Source organism: Protopterus annectens, chromosome 17.part0, assembly GCF_019279795.1.
Source record: "Protopterus annectens isolate FY-2018-M chromosome 17.part0, PAN1.0, whole genome shotgun sequence".
NCBI classification, from domain to species: domain Eukaryota; kingdom Metazoa; phylum Chordata; order Ceratodontiformes; family Protopteridae; genus Protopterus; species Protopterus annectens.
In genome coordinates this window covers 526,690,777-526,710,122 of record NC_056751.1, presented here as the reverse complement: position 1 = coordinate 526,710,122, position 19,346 = coordinate 526,690,777, and positions in this window count along the sequence as shown.

Here is a 19,346-nt window from a genome sequence, read left to right as displayed (position 1 = left end):
AGAAGTTCCTGCTGTATAATAAGTACTAGGCTTATGAGCATCTGAACTTGCTATAATCAAGGTAGTTATTGGAGTGGAAAGAAAGGTAGTGGTTGGATGGGGTGGGTGACTTTAGAGTTGGAGCTGCAAGGGCATAGCCAGCATGTTTTTAGGTGTGCTTTTAATAAAGTTTTGAAGTGGGTGCATGATGGTACGGAGGTAATTGTGGGTGGGAGGGAGTTCCATAATTTGGCTATGGTGCAAGAGAATAGTGCTTCACCAGCAGAGTTATTGGCTTTAGTGATCTGCAAGTGATTTTTGTTGCTGGATCTTAGCGGTCTGGTGGTGCGATAGGGTTGGAGTAGATTCTGGAGGGATGGGACATTTAGTGGATGGTTCACTAGTTTGTGGGTGAGTGAGAGTTGATACCATTGAAGGAGGTGAGGGAGTTCAAGCCAGCCCATTTCAGCAAGTGAGAGACAGTGGTGACTATGGTAGGATGCCCCTGTGGCGAATTTGGCGATTTTGTTTTAGCAGGTCTCTAGCTTGTTTAGATCGCATTGCCTTAGGTTGGTATATATTGGTGAGGCATAAAGTAGGGTGGACATAAGGTGGGAATTTGCTATTGAAATCGTTGCTGCTTTGGTGAGAAGTTGCTTATTTCTGTATAACGCTCCTAGTTTTTTGTGGACTTTTTTTATGGTCATGGATATGTGAATGTCAAATTTTAGTTTATTGTCTGTTTCCACTCCTAGCAATTTGGTGTGTTCAGTTGGGTATATAGTGGTGATGTCTTTTGCTGTGATGTTAAAGTGAGAGTTGTTTTGAGTATGTTTGGTGGGTTGGAAGATGAGTAGTTTGGTTTTGTTTGGGTTGAGTATTAATTGGGCATTGGATAACCAAGTTTCAACAGAGGAAAAGGCTTCCTGTGTGACTTTTCACAGGTTGGGTAGGGACTGGGATGAGCAGATGATGGTTGAGTCATCTGCGTATTGTATGAGTGTGCCATGTTTGGTGGCAGAGGCTAGATTTTTGGTGAAAACAGAGAAGAGTAGGGGTCCAAGGATGGATCCTTGGGAAACCCCAGTGGAGACAGGGAGTTGGGGAGATATTTCATTCTGCCATACAACAGATTGTTGGCAGTCAGACAGGTAACTCTGAAACCAGTTGGTGACTGACTGAGAGAAGGATAGGTTATTGAGGAAAGAGATAAGTTGTTTGTGTGGGACCATGTCAAATACTTTAGGAAAGTAGCAGAGGAAAGATAGCCATTGTTTTTATGCTGAAGGATAGTGTTAGTAAAGGAGAGTAAGGCAGAGGTGGTGCTATGGTTTGGTCAGAAACCATGCTGAGTATTGGAAATGAGGTTGTTAGTAAGGAGGTAGTCTGAGACCTGAGAGTGTATGCATCTCTCTAGAATTTTGGAGAGTGGAGAGAGAATAGCTATGGGGCAGTAATTGGTTAGTTCTGTGGAGGGTCCACCTTTGTGGAGGGGAATTATATGTGATACTTTCCATAATGTGGGAACGTAACTTTCTGACAGAGATTGGTTAATCAGGATGGATACTGGGTAGGCCAGAGCATCAGCTGCGATTTGTAGGTATTCACTTGGGAGGTTGTCTGCTGCTAATTTGGTGGCTTAAGTTTAGTTAAGAGTTTTTCTATGTTGGAGGTAGGTATAGGAGAAAAAGAGAAACCAGTGGAGAGATTACTAGCTGAAGGTGTGGGTTGGAGGGGAGGGGGGTTGTGTTGTTTAGCTAGTGATAGTATGGTTTGCGTGAAGTGTGTGTTGAATGAGGTAGCAATATTTTTTGAGGAGTGAGGGATGTTAGGAGGAGAGGTACTGACTTTACCTGGGTGGAGGATGGAGTTTATGGAGGACCAAAATTGTTTGGGGCTGTGCTGAGAGGAGTCTAGGGCAGACTGGTAGCATTGGAATTTGTCCTGTTTTATCAGCTTTTTGACTCTATTACATAGTTCTAGGACTTTCTGAATAGTTTAGCAGGTTTTTGTTTTAAGCCAGTGTTCCCAGGCTTTATCCCTGTTTTTCATTTCTGACTTAGTGATTTTCTGTAGCCATGGGGAGGGTTGTGCTTTGGTTCTGGAAAGTCTTATGGGGGCATGGTCATTAAGGATGCTCAGGAAGGTAGTATTAAAAAAATCAACTGCTTCATCAAGACTGAGGTACTTTAGAGTTTAGAGGATGCCGGTTACATTCTTTGAGGGATGAGGGGAATGTGAGTGGGTTAAAGTTTATTTTTTTTACGTATTTGGCGATAGATGACAGGTTTAGCTTGGTATAGGTATTTTTTGAGGTGGAATATTGGGGAGTGATCACTGAGGCTATCTGATAAGCAGCCTGTTATATATGACTGGGGGCTCTTATTGACTTGTATCCAATCCAGGGTAGTATGTTTGCTGGAGTTTTTATTTATCCTGGTTGGCGACTGGACTAGTTTGGTGAAGCCATGAAGGTTTACATGATGGGTTGGATGGTTGCCAGAACAGGATTGCCAGTCAATATTGAAATCACCTAAAATGATAGTTTCTTGGGGGAGATGGTGGGTAGACCAGCAGAGGAGGTTTTCTAGTGCAGGGATGTTTTGGCCAGGTGGCAATTAGCATCCAGTTATGTTTATGGTTTTGTTTTGGTTAATTTTGAGGTTGGTATATATTATTTCTTCATTGCCTATTTGTGGAGCTGATGATTTTAAGATGTAGATGTTTAGATGCTGTTTAAATATTATAGCTACACCGCCTCCTTTCTTGCTTAGCCAGTCTACTCCTAGTATGCCGTAACCTGTAGGGAGTATTTGCTCACTGGTAATGTGAGGTTTTAACCAGGTTTCTGTCAGGATGACTATATCTGGGGAGTACAAGTTTATGGTGGCATGGAGTTCATGAACTTTGTTGGATATACTTCTAATATTTAGGCTTATTAGAAGGAAGTCATTTGGCTTTCTGTTGGCTGTAATATGGGAGAAGTTGTGGTTTCTAGTCTGATTATGAGGATTGGGGTTGGAGATGGTAGGGCCAGGGTTGGGGTGGATGTCTCCACTTAGGGCTAGTTTTGATATGCATGAGGTTATTAGTTTTCTCAGTTTTTGAATGTGCTTGTTTATAAGGGAAACTTTATGATTGTGCTCTGTGGGTAATAGGTATGGTGGGATGGTTACTATGTTAAGTTGTAGGGATGCTTTATGTTTGAGTAATATAGTTGGTAGAATATGTGGGGGTACATAGGGATGGTTCTTGAGTTGGTGGGAGGGGAGCTAAGTGAGGGTGAGACATGAGTGGTGGTGTGAGTAGTAGTACAGTGGTAGTGGTTAAGTGGGGAAATAACGGGGCTTTGGTAGGATGTAAGATATGCAAGGAGAGTGCAAGCAGTGAGCATAGGTAAGGTAAGCTTGTACATGTTAGTTGAGGAGGTGTGATAGTAGTGGGAAGATGGAGGACTTAGTGTTGGGTTAGCACTGTGGTTGGCTATTGGAAAGATGGGAGGGGTTTGTGAGTGTAATAAAGTTGGGACCACTGGGGGCGGGAGGAAATAGGGGGCAGGGTGGGGAGCAAAGAGGGTAGAGACCCTGTTAGTTGCTCTTATGAGGGGGCTGGAAACAATCGGGTAATAGAGTTAACTGATAAATGAACATATGATAGTGACAAGGGTGGTTGTAGTTTTAAAAATGGTGCCTGCCACAGGTAATATTTATTAACTTTGGGATTGTCTTAAGGTAATAAACAGGGAAGGGGGAGGGAAGAACAAGGGTGTGAGCAGGCAGTTCATTGTACTGCTGCTAATGAGCCAAAGCAAAGACAAGTTTGTGTTTAAGAAACAATCACAATTGACCAAGGACTGCTCTGAAACTGTAAGTCATTTCTTAACCATTTCTCAGGTGGAAAAACAGGATAACCTTGTATCAGTAGGCTACTGTGGTCTCAGTTTAAATTAACAAACACACAGTATTGATCAGTTATGGATACTATTTGCTAACAGAAGGGAATAAGAGAGAAAGTGGAAGATGAGTGTGTGTGTGGGGGGGGGGGGTAGAGTTGCTTACAAGGCAAAGCAGAGTGCTCTCCAGGGGAAAATGAATATTGGCTCAAACAGGTAGACACATACTCAAAGTTAACTTTAGCTGTTTGCAGAACGTTCAGAACCGGACTGCGCTTTTCTTATAAGAATGATAAAGGTGGTACCGTAGTTTAATACTTAAGAGTGGTGTTAGGTTCAAAGTTAACTTTAGCTGTTTGCAGACAGTTCAGACCTGGACTGCACTTTTCTTATAAGAATGATAAAGGTGGTACCGCAGTTGAATACTTAAGAGTGGTGTTAGGTTGGAGAGGCACTGAGCTCCTCATGGGGCCTGTAGCATAGTGGATTGATCATCATGATCTTACATTAAACAAAAGAAGGTTTTTGGATGCATGACTCCACACAATTAGTGATGTGAACTCTTTGTATATTTAATAATGAATAAACCATAAATAAATATAGCTTTATAAACAAAATAAATAAATGTAGGAAGGGTAAAGCTAAATCTGAGGGTGAAAGCCATATCTTCTCTGTCTATTGATTATGTGTGGCAGGTCTTGGGAAAAGATGAGAACAGCCACTATTCAAATTAATTGTTGTCAGTCCTGATAAGAACTATCATCAATGGCAAGGAAGATAAACTCAGAAGTAGCCTAAAGACTGACCAGAAACAGTTCATTTATATAATGAATGGACTGACTGCATGTAAATGAAGTAAGGCTTTTAGACAACAAGATGATCTCTCTGATAAAAGGCAGCTGGACTCCACCTTGGTTATGAATGATACAGATACAGTATGCAAGCTCAGTGCTAAATACATTTCAGACCTTTTGGTCAGGGTTAACAGACCAAACCAGCTTCACATGAATGCATTTTTATGTAGCAGACAGAGATCCTGTAAGCCTCTTACTGGGTGATGCACACTTTGTACCACTCTTAACTGATATAACAATTTCACAGGTCACAAATCACTCAGAGGTAAATTGTATACTCTTGTAAGCCAGTCCAGTCAATGAGCCTTGACTAAATGGGCTTTGATTTTTTTTTTTTTTTTTCGTACAACAGATGTATGAAGACCAAATAATCAGTCCTCCAAAAACAATTCATCTCATATGCCTGGGTTCACCCTTAACCTTGGATCATCAGAAAAATGATGATAGCTTAAACTAACCTACACCTTGGTATTCTTTATTTAATAATAAGATATCTCAGAGCTGACAATAAAGATGCTGTTGTCCATAGCAGGTCAATACCCAAGCATTATTTTAGCTAATCTATCATAGAACAGAAGAAACAAACTGATCTTTGCTTACTATAAACTGCAAGATTTACACCAGACATCCATACACAATGTCAGTGCTAAACATGAGCAGGAATGCATCTGAATGGAGTTCCTTTGATACTGAAAATGAAAACACATACACACACACACACACGCACACATGCACACACGCACACACACACACGCACGCACACACACACACGCACACACACACACACACACACACACACACACACACACACACACACACACACACACACACACACACACACAGCCACTCCCCACCATATTAGCATTCTTATTCACTATTTTCCTAGATCAGAATTATAAAGCTGCCCTACCTCTCCTGTACAGTTTTCTCCATTGAAACATAAAGGTGCACCCTATCACCTAGCAACATAAGCTTAAAACATTTCATGCCCTGTTCTTTAGTTAACTTGTATACTACAGAGTAGAAGACTTTGGTGCTGTACAAGTATATTGAATGGAGAGTGTATGGTGTGCATTTATGGATCTCATTAGCATAGGCCCCCTTCCTAACTACCCCACCTAGATATGACATCAAAACTCACTGCCTAGTAGTGTGGAAGTGTGCTTCCAGGCAACAGAGTGGCAATTTATCAGGGAAATCTTGCTTAGTACACCAACAGCACTGTGTAACTCAACATACTATGCAGCTTGTCCGTAAATCTCAGTCTTAGGATCTTTTCTCCAATGAGTTTTATAAATATTTCCAACATTATATTACATTATCACCAGTATATTGATAATATATGGGGAAGCACAGTGGTGTAGTAGTTAACATTGTTGCCTCACAACAAGAGGTTCTCCAGTTTAATTCTTGGCTGGGGTGCCATTTGTGTGGCGTTCGCATGTCCTCCCTGTGTGGTGGCACAGTGGTGCAGCATTATTGTCTTACAGCAAGAAGTTCTCTGGCTTGATTCTTGGCTAGGGTGCCTTCTGTGTGGAGTTTGTGTGCCCTCCATGTGATCACATGCGTTTCCTCTGAGTGTTCCAGTTTCCTCCCAAATTACAAAAACATGCAGTAGGTGGATTGGACACTCTAAATTGGCTGTATGTGTAAGTGTGTGCTATGGAAGAATAGCTGCAGCAGGGCTAGCCAAACTGCAGTTTGAACCTTAGCTCTAGATGATTGTCACTGTTGAAGTGACCCCATGACCCCATGTGCAAAAGTGGGAAAAGGGTTATGGGTGAATCATCAGTATATTGGTAAATTAAATTTTAAAGCATTTCTTTTCATTTTTTTAACTATCTGAATGACTAATTTAAGCAGTCGTCTGCTTTTATGTCAATAGCTAACAATGTTGTTTCAACAGCTGTATAAGTAAGGAATGAACATAGACTTTTTTTATAACAGAAATTAAGAAATTAACATAGAAGTTTTTTATAATAGAAATTATGGGTGCTATAGACATAGGTGAAGATTCAGAAAATTAACATGTTCATGGGAGGAAAAGAAACACAAGCAAAGTTGAAGAAAGTGGTCTAACAGTGATTTAGTATGACAATTTAGTGGGAACATGCGAAGCCAAAGCTGCATAAGGATATCAGTTACTAATGAAAGTGGAATATGCCATACAAAAAGAATAGGACTGCACAATGAAAATTCATGTGATGTAGATCCAAGGATGTACAGGAAACATACTCGTGACCATGCGCAGTCACACCCCTATCAAAGTGCTGCCCCTTGCAATACAGAGCCCAGAGGAGGGCCACACAGAAAACTTCCTACCATTTTATATTATAAATGGAAAGGAAACTGATGAATACGACAGTAAGAAATGGGGGAAAGCAAGCAGAGGAACACACAGCAGGATGATAGGAAGGGAAGAGTGATGTGAAGTGTGTAAAGAATGGCATTTTTTTTCTTTCCTTTGTGGAATATATGTCCTTTTATTTTTTTTTAAGAGGGTAAAGGTGGAAAATAACATGGGAAATGTGTGGGTAGGAAGCAGGGAAAGGAGAAGGCAGCAGGGGAACACAAGCAGACATTAATGGCAGACAATAACAAACAAGGGAGGTTCTAACAGATATGTGGGGACCACAAATGAGAAATGCAGACATACAGAGGAGGATCACATTGTTATGCTAGGATTAGACAACAGACTAGGGAGGGGGAGTGTTACACAAGGAAAGGGAGCATCATGAAGCTGGATAGGGCCAGGTGAGGACCACCTACCAAGCTGCAGAGTGGTGAACCCTACCAGATATCAGTTAATTTTGTAACCAATCTCACAGCTGGTCCCAACCACTGGTGACCCACTTATCTGGGCCATGCAGTGTGCATATTTGCAATCTGCAAAAAAGATGTGCTCCTTGGTGATAATATGGCTGTTCAGCCACTGATACATCACAGCTATCACTTTACATTTGTTTTCCTGATGGTTGACACATTGGGACACCCTGGTGACACTACCTAATTGAGAGCCTACATCAGAAAAGCACTGGAGGATATTAGGAACCTCCAGGTTGCCCCTTACACAATGACATTCATCACCCAGGGTACAGCTGTGACCCTACCAGTGGTGACAAGACAGTCAAAGGATGTGATAAACACTGCTGTACCACATCCAGCTCTGTGGCTGACATTAAAGAAAACATTAACATTAGCAGAGAAAAATAAAATAGCAACAGATAAAATAAAATAAAAAATGACAGTGATAAAGAGAAAACAAACCAAAAGCAATCATCTCTAGGTTGTGATTCACCATTTTGTACTATAGGCACTAGAAAGGAGGGAATGCAATAAGCTAAGTAATGGCAACACAAAAGTGATATACAAGCCTGGAACACACCTATTGTAAAATAATGTAGACTGCATGGTGGACTGCATGGCGGGATGTGATGAGATGTACCCCGTCACTTATCTGCAGAATAGTGGCACAGTGTCTGAGTGTCAGCCAGAGTAAATGCAATGGCATTAAAACTAGGCAAAAGTAGCTAGTCTGTACAAATTAACTACACAGCCTTAGTGAGGTTATGACTAGGTAGCGTCCATTGCTTGGTCAATGCAGGGATCTGTGATACAGGATGGCACCAGACAACATATTACATGCCTCAGTATACCAAAAGGATCATACTGGCTACATAATTACTGTGCTAATTCTGCACCATGACAAACCTAATACAAATTGCATCATTGTACAACAGTCCAAGAGTCATATGCCCATGTTATTTCAGCCATACCTGGCAAGGCATGGGCCATGGAATGGGCAGTCAGACAGTATAGCATGCCAGCCTGACAAGGGCAGTGTGGAGCATATGGATTGCCTTACTGAGATTTGAGACGTGGAACAATGTCAACTGATAATGAATGACAACAGAGAGCTACACCTAAGTGAAGTATTAAGTATTCCATCAAAGGCAGATTTTTCTGCACTATGAAGGCACTGCCATGAATTCCCATTAGTAGTAAGGATAACACCATTGCACATACAAGTGGCATGATACTCGAAGCAAAGAAGAACTATGAGCACTGCTGAATAAAACAAAGTGAAACTATAAATGGTGAGGTTAAAGCAAAGCAAAACCATATGCTGTGCTGCAGTTAATAAGCAGTACTGCAAACTCATCCAGATAAGCAGGCAAAGCAGAGATATACAGTTATAACAATAATTCTTTATACATACACCTACACCTTAATGGGCGTGCCTTATTCCTCTAACAGATATGTTTATATTTCTGTCTCTCCTTCTTTGGTGGAAAGCAGATAACAGGGAAAAAAAAAAAAAAAACAACATACCCATGAGCACTAATATCTACTACTAGATGTACAATAAGATGTGCTAATGCAAAACCAGTAATCATGCAAACTTGGGCTTTCTCCCCAGTCTCTGCTTCCCTTTGATGTAGATGCTCAAGATGTCACCTCTTCAGGACACTGTACTGATGCCTGCAATGCTCACCAGACCCATTCAAGCCTTTGTCATCACTTGCTATGATAGCAAGAAATTGACAGGCATCCACTATGTTTTGGGAGCCCTAATATGATTTCCCTAGTAGCTGATCCTGGTGCTGTAGGTACAGGAAAGATGCAGAGAGATTTTCATCTTTCTGCAAAACCATGTATCAGCCTTTCCAATCTCAGCCCTTCCAGAAGCCATAGCCACTTGCCAGTCTGAATCCAGGAAAGAAGTGTTAACTGAATCATGTTGATACATGTTGTGGACACCATATGATGGTCATCAATGTGCAGCATGGCAGCAGAATGCAAGCTAGTGCCAACATGCAATAGTACAACCACAAAAGGAATATGTTGAGTGGGGAAAGGCATGTCTCTGCCAACAAAAATACTGTATGCTAGCATTACAATGGAGAGCAAACCATGGCACTCATGTGCCATCGAGTCCCTATAAGCTGATAACTGTGTTTCAGAGGCCTGTGGGTATCTGAGTATTATGGAGTTACCTAGTCATGTACACAATGTATTGCAGCCTACTATACATATTCATGAGCAGGCACAGGCCCCTTAGACCATGTGTGCCAGTGTATTACACATGACCTGGTTGTTGATGGGGTGAAAACTATGAGTTGATGTACTGGTATTTGTGTAGACAAGGCAGGCCTTAGATTGAAATGTGGATGTAGTCAGATGCCCCCTGATTCTCAGGAAATGTACTATGCCAGAGACCACCTGCGTAATAGTATTTCCTTCCTCTGCAGCCCATGGAAGCCGCATATGCTGTCCCACATGCTAAGTATGAAATCAATTATGCAATGCAGGGTGCATGAGGCAGGTACTGGTCGCACACCCAGAATGTCCCTTGTTGGCTCCCAGAAGGCGCTTGTGGATAGGCAGTGATATACATACCTTAGTCTCAGCAAGGACTGGAATTCCATGTGTCTCACAGAATTCTGTGTTTGGATGGTATGAGTCTACAAGTCCCATATGACATGCATGCCCACTATGTTCCAGTCATGAAGGTGATGGTAGGTTATGTACAGTCAGATTCAGCCATGATGGATAGGATGATGTGCAGCATTGCAAATCCTCGTTATGAGAATATACTCTAACATATGCTAATCAACTAATGCGAATGCTGCATTTAATGCAGCTCCTCTCTCTATCTCTCTGTTCCTCAGGGATGACAGTGTATAGACTTGATGTCTGTAGCATCTCATCATGCAATGTTTATATGCTTCTGAATTATGCTACTATGTTGCCCTCAGTTACATTCACAATTAAGCTAAATGCTATTATGTTTGACAAAAGCCACATACATTATCTGTATAAGTACATTTTTAGCAAAAAAAAAAAAAAAAAAAAAAGAATTAGCTCTTTTGCCTCTCCGTCAGTCAGGTTAAGACTTCATCAGTTATCTCTTAGTTTATAGGATTCCGAAAATCCATAAGGAGACAACTAACCCACTCATTAAGTCTATACTTTGCAGGTGTATCTGGGTAAATGAACAATTATTCATCTTTCTGGGTGACTCCATACAACCTCTGCTTAAAAAGTTGTCATATATCTCCACCTCTTAGGAGTTATTGTTAATATTAAAATAATGGATATAAATTGTGATGATTTTATTCTAGTCATGAATGTTCATGACCCCCCAAAACACACACACACACACACACACACACACACACACACACACACACAAACACAAGGGTGGCCTAATGGTTAAGGTGTTTGCCTTACAAACACAAGGTGCAGGGTTTGAGTCTCACAAGGGATAATTGGCTAAGCTTAAAATGGCTCGCAAGGGCAGTTAGCTTAGTACTAATCTATGAACCATTTATGCATGGTAATATTTGTCAGTGCATTTTAGTTGTTTGTCCTCGATATTTTGTATGGGGTTATATTATTATTATAGAGATATATACTATTATAGAAACATGATCTGATCCTACCTTAGCTGTTCTAGAAATTAATTTTGCAATATTATACTTTATCTTTTAAATACAATTATTGAGAAGTCAAATGTTACCCTTCCAGGTGAAGTTTTAAATATGATACTGATAATATTTTTATAACTGTATCACTTTGAACAGTTTTTACCAGTACTTATAAATGTGTTAGTTCCTTGAAAATGAGAATAGATAACTACACAAACAAGTTTCCTATAGATACCAACTTATTGATCTAGAAAATGGAACTAAATAGAATAGCTACATTTTTTGAATATCAGAAGAAAAGAAAGTTAACAGTGAATGGCTGCAAATTCTAATGCCTATCTGGCTGAATAATTTTCTTTCAATACAAGTCAGTACCTCAATTCTGGAATCATGATATACAAAAGTATGACTTCTAACAGTACGTGAACATTGTCTGTGGTGGCGCATTATAAAATATAGGATAAATGCTGAGCTTTTTTGTTTTGTAAATACCAGAGTTATGATTATCAATATTAGTGATAAAATGATTTGTATTTATTTTTCTTATTTATTTATTTGCATTAATTGTATGTGAAAATAGGAAGAATACATTTTTCAGAGGAGTCCTAGTGGTGAAAAGCTGCAGAATAAATATATGTATGGTCAGTAGTATGTAATCACCCCTGCTAACACTCCACAGAAGGAATATTCCCTGAAAGTTTTAGTAACTGTTTGCCGTACTCAGATTGTAATACATACACATGACTTATTCGCTCTTGCAGGGTGCTTTTGCTTTTCTTTGCAATATTGTGCCCATGGACTTTGTATATTTTAGTAAAGGAGGTTATGGTGGACAAGGCTCTCCCATGGTGACTGTAGTTGAGCTTGCAGTCCTGTGACTTTAAATCATTGTGTTTGCTATAAGTGATTTGTGCGCCAACTTCTCATAGGAGAATGATATTTTATATAATCAAATTGTATAAATGATTCTTTTAACAGATGTAAATGAAATATGGATATCCTGTAAAAGTATGTGTAGATGTGTAATAAGTATGTCAGCACTCAAAAACCAAAAAACAAGATGCAGAAGATGCCTTCCTCAGATTAACCACTGTCCAGCCGCTAAAAATGCAATACAAGTTCTTGCTGCTAGCAACTTCAGCTGACCAAAAACGACAATAAAATTGGAAAAAACGAAGCCAAGAGTAATCCAAAGCCAACGTATTTAATGGACAAAATCAACACCACAAGCGCTTTCGCCTGGTGTTACCAGGCTTTTTCAAGTGTAACAAGTACTACTTTCACATAGTGTATTTAAAGTGCTTGGCTCCCAACCATAGGTTAATTACTTAATGACATTAATTGATTAAGTAACCATCCATTAAAAGAGTTTAAAAAAATATATATGTTGTACATACATAAATTACATTGAGAAACGTTGTTTATAAGTTAATACAAAACTTTTAATTTAAATTGAATTAAAAAGTTAGTTAAATTAATGTGTAGATGTGTGTGTGTGTGTGTGTGTGTGTGTGTGTGTGTGTGTGTGTGTGTGTGTGTGTGTGTGTTTGTGTGTGTTTGTGTTTGTTTATGTAAGATACAATGGTTGAAACGAACAAAATTAACAGAACACAACAGTCATTTAGAAACACATAATGCACTATACAATCCTGTTTCTAGTAGATTGCTGAGAAGATTATGAGGGAATAATTTAAAGATCACTGCAGTGCTACAAAGGTATGAAGTCTCCAATAAATGTGTCAGTTCAGGGTCATGGCTAATTTATAAAAGCCATGTGTTTTTGCTGTACAGCTGTACATCATGACTGAAATAGATCAGTAAAAGCATTCAATGATAGACTGTTCTAAACTATTTAACAGTGAAGCAACAGAAACATACATAATTGTTTTATGCCATGCATCCATTGCTGTAATGACAGGAGAGAGGCTGTCAGCACAGTATAAGGTAAGTACTGCAAGGTTGTGTGCATTTGTGTGTGTTTCTAGGGGTATGAGTAGGACTTTATATGGTTGTGTGTGTGTGCCTACACTGGGTGAGTGCTTACCACAGTTCTTCCAACTAATTTTAACTGTTTGATTGAGCTTCACGCAAATGAGTCTTAGGTTCATTGGTTCAGGTGTGTACTTGGCTAATGGCCCTGGAGCTTTTACAAGCCTAGTCCATAAGATTACTCTGGCATTGTGCCACCCAACCTTAGTTCCCAGTGTCTCTGTCCAGTAGAGCCACTGGAGTGATCCCCGGGGTGAATTTTCTATTTCCCATCCACTCATCAAGATTTCTCTTGATGAGGGCCAGTGAGGTCCTCTGTTTGACATGTATAGGAAGTCTATTCAATAGCATGGGCAGTCTCTGGGTTATGAACCTGTCCCTCCAGCACATTCTGCTGATTGTGGTAATGAGGTTAAGGTCTCTGGAGCGTGTGGTGCAGAGGGACTGATATTTCATTAGATCTAGCATTTCTAACAGAGCTGGATCAGACATGGCTTTGTAAGTCAAGCAGAGATTGCCTCTAAGTAGGCTATATGAGACAGAGAATAGTTGGAGTTTTTTGAGTCTGTCCATATAGGACAAGTGTTTAAGGCCTAGGATCCACTTTGTGAGGTACTTTTGTGCCCTTTCCAGTTGTTGCAGGTGTCTAGTGAGGTACATGCCAAATGGGGCATTCTACTCGATGATTGGCCTAATGAGGGAAGAGTAGAGGGAGACAATGACCTCTTTCTTCCTGGATGCAAAACCCTTAGTAATGAGATGTGCCACGTAGAAGGACTTTCTGACCACAGTGGCAATGTGGTGCTCAAAAGAGAGGTTGCTGTCAACCTGTGTTCCCAGATCTCTTATAAAGCCTTCTGTGTTCAGTGGACTACCATCGATATGGTAATTCATGGAAACTGGGTTTTTCCCAAATGGGATGACGACATATTTTTTGGTATTAAGCTTAAGGCCATGGTTCTGACACCAGTCACTGGTCTCAGTGAGGCCTTTCTGTAGGATGTCAACATCACTTGGAAAGTTAATAATGGCTCCCAACTTGCAATCATCTGTAAACTTTGTCAGCCAGAGTCCTTTCGTGTTGGCCTGGACTTCTGAGAAGTAGATACCAAATAAGAGACGACCCAGGACCAATCCCTGTGGGACTCCACTCGTGACTGGTTGGCAGTCTGACTTGGAGTCAGCTACTTTCACACTGTGGGTTCTGTGAGCCAGTTTGCAACACACCTAGTGATATAGGGGTTGATGCCTAGCTTAGCGAGTTTTTCTATGATTCCTAAGTGGGGAATGGTATAAAAGTCCTTGGCCAGATCAAGGTAGGCTGTATGAACCACTTTGACTTCATCCACAGCTCTGGTGACTGACTCAAAGAAGTCGACCAAGTTGAGCAGGCATGATCTACCCTTCACAAAACCAAATTGTGTGGGATCCAGAGTTTTGAGATTCCCTATATCCTTGTTTATTAGGTCCATGATGATGTGTTCCATAGCTTTCCATATCAGACTTGTCAGGCTAATGGGGTGATAGTTCCCAGGGTCTGTAGTAGCTCCTCCTTTGTGGAGAGGGATGACTGTAGCAGTGCGCCATTCAGTAGGGACAAAGCCTGAGGTGAGGCTGTGATTGAACAGGGCACACAGCTGAGGTGCCAGTTCACTCTGTAGTTCATGTAGAACACAGCCTGGGATCCTATTAGGTCCCATAGAAGCTGCATTCTTGGCCTTGCATAGTGCTGTTTTAACCTGTGCAGCAGTAATACTGGGTGCCTGACAATCTACTGGTATTATGATTGGTGCTTTGGCATGGGGGGGGGTAAAGTTGGCACTGAATCTGTTGGCCAGTATATTGGCAATATTTGTTGGCTCACTATAGGATGTACCATTGTGCAGTAGCTCAGAGCAAATCTGAGTATTGCCATGGAGATTCTTTACATAACTACATAACTACATAACTATAGAAGGCCTTGTGGTTGTCTTTACTATCTTCTGCAATTCTGTTTTCATAGCTAGCTTTAGAGGATTTGATGAGGGATCTCAACTTTTTTGTTGAGGCTGATAAGGGAGTTTTTCCACTCTTGGGACTTCACCTTATTTCCCATTAGTTTCCTCCTTCTGTTGTAGAGTTTGTTTGTGGCAGGGGACCACCAGATTGCCTTTCTTTTTTTTTTGGAGGAGAGCGTCTTGCTTCTATTGGGTAGGGCAAAACCCATGCATTTGTGTACATGTTCGTACAGTGCATTGGTGTATGATTTGGCAGTCATGCAACTATTCTCCATTTGCATGGGTACTGTGAAGTTAGCCACATCTGTTTTTAGGAGTCCAAAGTCAGCTTTGGAAAAGTTTTTCATGGTGGTTACCTTTGTGGAGTGGACTACTGGTGTAGAGCAATGGTCGCCATGTTATTAATGACCAAGTCAAGGATGTTGCTACCTCTAGTGGGGGTAAGAACAAGCTGGTCCAGGGCATTAGAACTGATGAACTCCAGGAAACTTTGGGGAAGTGTATTGGTATATGAGTAGTTTTCCCAGTTAATGGAGAGGTCTTTAATGAGCATTTGCTCAATGAGACTTTTTCATGTCTCTGAAACACTTATGATCACAGTAGTGGATGAGACTCACCAGCAAAGTTCTAGCAGTGCTGCAGTGATACTTTTTGATTACTTACCATAGTGTTTCTCAACCATATATTTACAGTAGGTGTAAGAATTTGTCAAGTAATACATAAGTTGGAGCCATAACTAGGGTAGGACAAAGAGGGGTGCTTTCCTGGGTGCAAGATAGCAAGGGGGCATGAATGGCAGTTACTATTAGGATATAAGTGCAGTAATGTCTTTCATATAAGAAACCATGTGTCACATTGTAGCTTCTCTAATGAATGCTGATATAGCATTTGCAAACTAAGTGTGTTAATTATTGTGCCAAGCAGCCTGATACAGTTGTAGGAAGGATCTTGCTACAATTATATTTCTGAGTGAAAGTTTTGTTTCCAGTTTCAGGAAGGGAAGGTCTTAAACACCTTTTTTATCCTTAACTTTGGGTGAAGGAGGTGTCAGTCTGGAAAACTGCCCAGGTAGCCACATGACCTAGTTGTAGCTGTGATATAAGTGTATTTTTATGAAGAACTAATACAAAGACATTAAAATGTTCAGAGGTGTTTATTATTATGTATACATAGGGTTATGGTGGGAAGAAATAGACAAGAGAGTTGAAGAGTTCTTAGTTTAGAAGACATAAGACATCAACGTTAAAGGAAAATGTAAACAGGCGGTGTAATGAGTGGCCAAGAAAATGAAACTAAAGTTGGTTGCTAAGCCAAATTAGGAGGCTATGAGAAGGTACAATGAAGTAACAATGTCTGGACTAGTAAGCATCATGTAATAGAGAAAGGAGATATGATGGACAGGCATAAATATGAGTGGTGGGACAGCTAGATGGAATCTGTCGATCAGGTATAATGGAGGATAAATCAAGGAATGATATCTGAGTGTTACGGGAGAGTCACCTTAGGTGATACCATGCATATTCAGCTAAAAATCTACCAAGGATTGCTTCAAAATTAGGTTTACAGGTTGTTGTAGTGAGCTGAGAGTTTCTTCTAGATTTTACCCATGGGTATGAATTTGATTGTCTCAACAGATCTTTTTATACACCCTTTTTGTATCATAAATGGCAACTGTTTGTGTTTCTCATTTTCTAACTGTGCAAGTTGGGTTGCAAAATATCAGCTTGATCATTTGAACCAGGCATGTGGGTGCAACACGCTTGCAGGAAATAATCAAGTGTGCACTTTGTAAATAATATGCAACATCAAGCCATTTCAGTGTCAGGCGAAGTTATTTGTCCCTACAGAGTCATATCCAGTGAATGTACAAATCTTATTTTTTTTTCAGTGTGTGTGTTTATAGCCAGCTCTGTTCACATACATGAATAAAGCCCTGTCCATGACCCAGGTGATTCAAGTTTTATTAGCAGGTATGATAAGGCTTAACTCTTCTGGTGGTGGAGGGTTGTGTGATGATGCAGGGCTCTGGTGGAGGCATATCAAGAGAACGGCAAGCTTGACTGAGTAAGCAGGCAGGTCTGGATATTATGATGTCCCTGTGCCAACAGTGGTACAGCCCCCTAGTAACTATACTTTATGGCTTCTCTCATATTCTTACAAGATGCTAGCATATAAGGTGTCAGGACTATAACTTAACAAAGTTAAGTCTTTCTGCAAGCCTTCTGATGGAGGTCTGTCACTATCAATCAAGGGAGCTGGCTCTGAGGTGAATTAAGCACCTGCTTAACTATTAAAATGTGTCCACAGATTGGGTAAAGATGGAGATTACAGGAAGTCATATTGCAGAAAAGGTATGTATAATTCTAGCCTGACAGAGACTAATCAGGAGGGAAAGATTTTACATTTATGGTTGTGATAAGATCTATGCATATGTTTATTATATGCTTTAAGCTATATTATTGATGTACAATAAACTAGTCACAAATTAGAGAAAAAACAGTATGTCTAGGGTTTGTACTGTATAAAAAGTACATCTCATTAAAAAGTGTGTACATCACAACATGCACTTTTTGAAAATTAATTTAGTTTATGCAAAGAAATGTGCTAGAATTTTAAAATTTTAATCTATATTTATTATGTTTTATAAGTGTACATTTTGTTAACTTGATTTTTTTATTTTATTTTCAAAATACCTAGTTGTAGGCTATACATTTAGGGAAAGGGGACTACATTCCGGAAGCTGGTATGTGATTGAAAAATCTGGTAACTTTGCTGAGTGAAATTTCTCTTTTTCATTAAACTTCAGTTGAGAATCTACGATAAGTCCTAGGATTTTAATAGAGATGGCTAGCATGATGTTGATAAGATCATAGGATCATAGAATCATAGGAAATATGCAGCAACTGAGACTTGCAAATATTTATACCTTGTCAGTATCCATCTTTAGATCATACCTTCTTTTTTGAGGAGGGGACTGAATTTGTGAATACCCACTTGATCATCCAGCTCCCATTTTATGGAAGATAATGGATCATGCTGCTCAATTTGCAAAAGGAGTCTATTCCACAGGTGGTGAAGGTGTTGCATAACAAATCCACCTCTCCACTGGGCTTTATTTATTTTCTGATGGTGATTTAGATCCCTAATTCTGGTATTTGTGGGACTATTTGATTTTGAAGACACAAGAGATCTTGGACCACAGGATCCCTAACGGCACAAAAGGCAAGGCATAGGTCTCCTTTCAGGATTCTATGTGATAATGCATAAAGTGGAAGTGCTTCCAGTCTTTTCTGATACCTTAAAATTTTTAAACCAATGATCTTCTTAGTTATGAAACTCTGGGGTATTTCCAGTGGTTTGATATGTTTAGTGTGGTGCATTCAAAAGTGAGCATTGTATTCAATACTTGGCCTAATCAATGCTAAATATAAGTGAACAATGCCCACTTTACACCTGAATGAGATTCCTTTGTTAAAGAAATTAACAAAATTCATCAGACAATATATGCCATTGATAAAAACCAAACTGTTGCAGGTCTGGTCTGATGGGATTTTTGCTATCATATTTTATCAGGTAAGTTATAATATATTCCATGGTTTTGCTATTAAGGCTTATCAGGTTGATAAGTCTATAATTCCCTGGTTCACTCTTGTGGAGTGGCACCACTTCTGCTGTGTATCATACCTGAGTGACAAGGATAATCACTGGGCTTGGTAGCATTATTTCTTAAATACCAGATATATTGAAAGGATCCATGGAGGAAAAGGATGTATCATTGTAGAACATCATCATTATGTTTTCTTTAGTGATGATGGGTTTTGAGGCACTCAGGGAAAAGTGGGTTTTGGATAGTCATCTCTGGGGTGATATTTCAACTGAATTGTTTTCAGAGTAGATGGTGCCATTAGTTATAAGGTCCCATTTGGAATTGGGAATAAGGTCAGAATAATGTTGGGTGTTATTTTTTAGTTTTCTAACACAGGTATAGAGTGATTTATAATTGTCTTTAGCTTCAGGTGCTAACCTAAATTCATGGGCTGTTTTAGTGCACCTAATAATATTTTTCAAGTCTTTAAAAAATGTTATGATTTTATCTTTGATATGAGTTTTTTTTTTGATTTGCAATAAACTTTTTTTTTGTTTTATTGCATAATTTATTTGTGTTAGTGCACCTGCAAGATGACGTGTTTTAAATTTCTCATTC